Source organism: Mastomys coucha, unplaced genomic scaffold (genome assembly GCF_008632895.1).
Source record: "Mastomys coucha isolate ucsf_1 unplaced genomic scaffold, UCSF_Mcou_1 pScaffold13, whole genome shotgun sequence".
Taxonomy (NCBI): Eukaryota; Metazoa; Chordata; class Mammalia; order Rodentia; family Muridae; genus Mastomys; species Mastomys coucha.
The window spans coordinates 10,647,870-10,651,385 of record NW_022196895.1 but is presented as its reverse complement, the minus strand read 5'-3'; positions in this window follow the sequence as shown (position 1 = coordinate 10,651,385).

Here is a 3,516-nt window from a genome sequence, read left to right as displayed (position 1 = left end):
TTCCACTCTGAACAGCACATGACAGACTTGTAGGGAATCGCAAAGTAGAATCAGATCTTTTGAATGCTGTACTGCATGGTAAGTTTGCACTGTGTTTATAAACTCACTCACTCACACACACACACACACACACACACACACACACACACACACATATATACACGTATATGCCCAATGAGACTGTAGGCCTTTTGAGTTCTTTGAAAATAAGAGAAGATGCAAGAAGGAGAAAATATCCATCCATAGCCTGTTCATTCTGCTGCCACACTCTGTCACAATAAAAGGATAGCTAAACAAGTTTAAAAATGAATGGCCAAAGTAGCTGGTCTTACCATGGTCACATTCCTCCTTTGCTGTACATAGCTTTTAACTTCTAAATTTAAGTTTTTTCTCTTTCTTAAGTATGGTTACTATTAATGTTATAGGGTTTCTTCTAATTATCTGCTGGTTTTGAGTATCAGTATTCTTGTTCATGTGGCCTGTAGTGTTAGCTAGATAGACTAGCAGTTCCAGAGTCTGGGTAAACTCTGTGGAGCCCAGAAATCCCTTTCTGCTCATGTCAATAAAGGCTGGCACATAGAAATATGGAGATATAAAATAAATTTCATGTTCTGTGAAGTAGATGGGATTCATTCAATTAATTTTAAATTTCAGAAATATTTATCCAAAAGTGTCATTATCTAGATATATAATGCAAAATTTGTTCACAATATATTTTCATAAGATAAAACACTTTGTCTTTTTAGAAAATATGATCATTTTCACATTTCGCTATCTCTCTATGATGTGTTTTTAATTACAGTAATTATGTTTTAGCATGTGTCAGTAAGTATGCTATACAATGAGTATCAGCAACACTTAATAAAGGATTCAGTTTCTACCAAATGTCTCTTCCCTCACAGACTCTGTAAGGTGAATGTCCATCTTTTTAGCAGTTGTTCACTTGTCCACAAGATTACTCCTTTAGGATAGTTGGATGAAACCATCTAGTTTGTCTCATCTGCTGTGATCTATTCACTTGAGCTGATATCCCATGTTTTAAGTAGACTTTTAAAAAAACAGCGCTGGTTATCTGCAATGGCCATGCTATTGCAGCCCTCTGTACAACTTGTAGACTGAAGAAAGAATACTTTCCCCTTCTGGTATTTAGATCAACATAGATTGACCTGAAAGTACCAAGAATCTGAGCTGACACAGACAGACCTGTAGCCTTAATTGTTTTTGTCCATGACAATGCTATCGAGTTCATTAGTTTGTAACATAATGAATAAATGTGTATGATGCATTTTAAAGTATTACCTTTCTTTGATATAGTCACCAAGAAACAGGAAAGAACTTAGAAACACTCATCTGACATTTGTGAAAGACATAAAGATTCAGATTTTAGGACAGGAAAACATTGTCAAGTAAATACTGCCCAGTGCTGGGGGTTGGGGGGGTGTGGAAGTTGAATAAATCATTCACGGTGGCAAAATTAACTTATTGTAATTATGCCTTTGGTACCTACCTGTCATGGAGAGTCCTTAAATGCTTTGCAGTCAACCCTTACTCCCCAGTTTGTAGATTAGGAAGCAAGGCAGGGAGTGGCTAATAGTGTGGAGAACAAATATCAAGTAGCTTATGGAAGATTACCTGTGCCAGTAACACAGTAAGAAAGGGGACTGGGATCCAAGCAGTTTCTGCTAAGAGCATCACTTTCTGCATACATCACTGACATTTTTCACCCAGTGACTTAAAATCTATTTAGATGTTCCAGTAATAATCGCTGATTGTGAATGCAATGTATATGCATATAGGCACACACTATAAAATCTATTTAGATGTTCCAGCAATAATCTGTGATTGTGATTTCAATGTATATGCATATATGCACACACTATATATGTGTATATATGTATATACAATATATATATAATATAGCACTTTTTTATAAACAAATTTTTGATGGATGCTTTGTCTGTGTGTGTGTGTGTGTGTGTGTGTGTGTGTGTGAGTGCAAGTGCGCTTGCCTCTGTGTATGTGTGGTATGACTTTTAAAGATCTTTGCTAAATGTTCTTCATTAAAAGAAAGCTTTAAGTAAATATGAGCATATTATTCATACAACTGCCATACTAGATCTGAACAAATTTAAACTGTTAAATATATTTTGGATCAGTTATTAAAGTAACCTGGGAATGTTATATAACACTGTAGCATAGTTAGCTACATACTGGCTAAGGCTGTTTCTATAGCATTTTAAGTACTGATCTCTTTAGATGTCAGATTACAATATGGACACTGTCATTTAAAACTAATAAAAGAGATCCATCCTTTGTAACTGTTAAGTTTTAAATTGAAGATTTATTTGTACTATCATGTTATGGGTTTTTCTGTAATTAATTCCTTTGAGGTCAGATTTCATGGACACAGAATTGCTCTTAAAGTAACCTGTCCTTCACCAATATCTTTATGTCTAGATTAATGGTCGAGGAAAAGGTTAATCTGTTTCGAGTAAGATTCTTAGTTCCAGACATTGTTTGTTTCATTCACTTGAATTTTTCCAAATATCTTAGAAGTAGATGCTATGGAGTTGATGTAAGAGGGGGAAAAAAAAGCAAGACATTAAACCAATTATGAGTAAACCAGAAATGGAAATTTTCATTATGCATATGGCTTAAGTACTTGACAGGAAGCCCTGGTGCAGAGCATTCCTTTTTTTAAAGTGTATGATATGCTTCTGAGTAGACTGTCTGAACAGTGTACTTAAGCTTACATATATTTTTTTATGCTTATTCATGAGATCTGACATAGATCACTCCATGGAGAGGACAAACAGGCGGATGACAGTGTTCAACTGTTGAATGAATGATGTTTTGACTGTGGCTGAATTTCAACTTGGAAGAATGGAAATGATACACTTTAAAGTTGCAAGGTAAATAGCTAAGTATAGAATGGCCAAGTGCCCTCAAAATATATTTTATTATGGAAGAAAAAATGTTTACTCCTTAGGCATGCTTAGCTATTTGCAGGTGATAATTATGTTTTTGAGCTGGCAAGACAAAAGAGACGTAGCTCAGGGTTTCTTGCTTAGCAACTGTACTGTCTTCATCACAATCGTTGGGTGTTGGGTTTGATGTCCGTTTATAGAAACCATGGAGAACCATCCTGAGTCTGTGCAACAGTGCTAATAAAAAACAAGGGCTCGCAAGTTCACCAAACTGATCAATTCATGGACAGGACTGATGGTAGGGGATGCTGAACCCAGTGCTTGGTCGGCCAGATTGGGTAACATTTGTCCCTTCAAAAGGGGAAAGGAATTCGATTTGTTGTCTCAGGCTTTGAGAACTCTTGAAGAGATCTCAGAGAATGCCTATCTGGCTTTTAGTAAAAGCCCTTCTTTGTGTTCCTTTTAACATTCTCTCTCTGTAGCCTGAAATGGCAACCAAATAGTCGCAAAGTGGGTGCGTTTGTTTCGGGATGATGACTTTGCATGAGCAGACACATGCCGGGCTATGGACTTACTCCTCTAGCCCCCC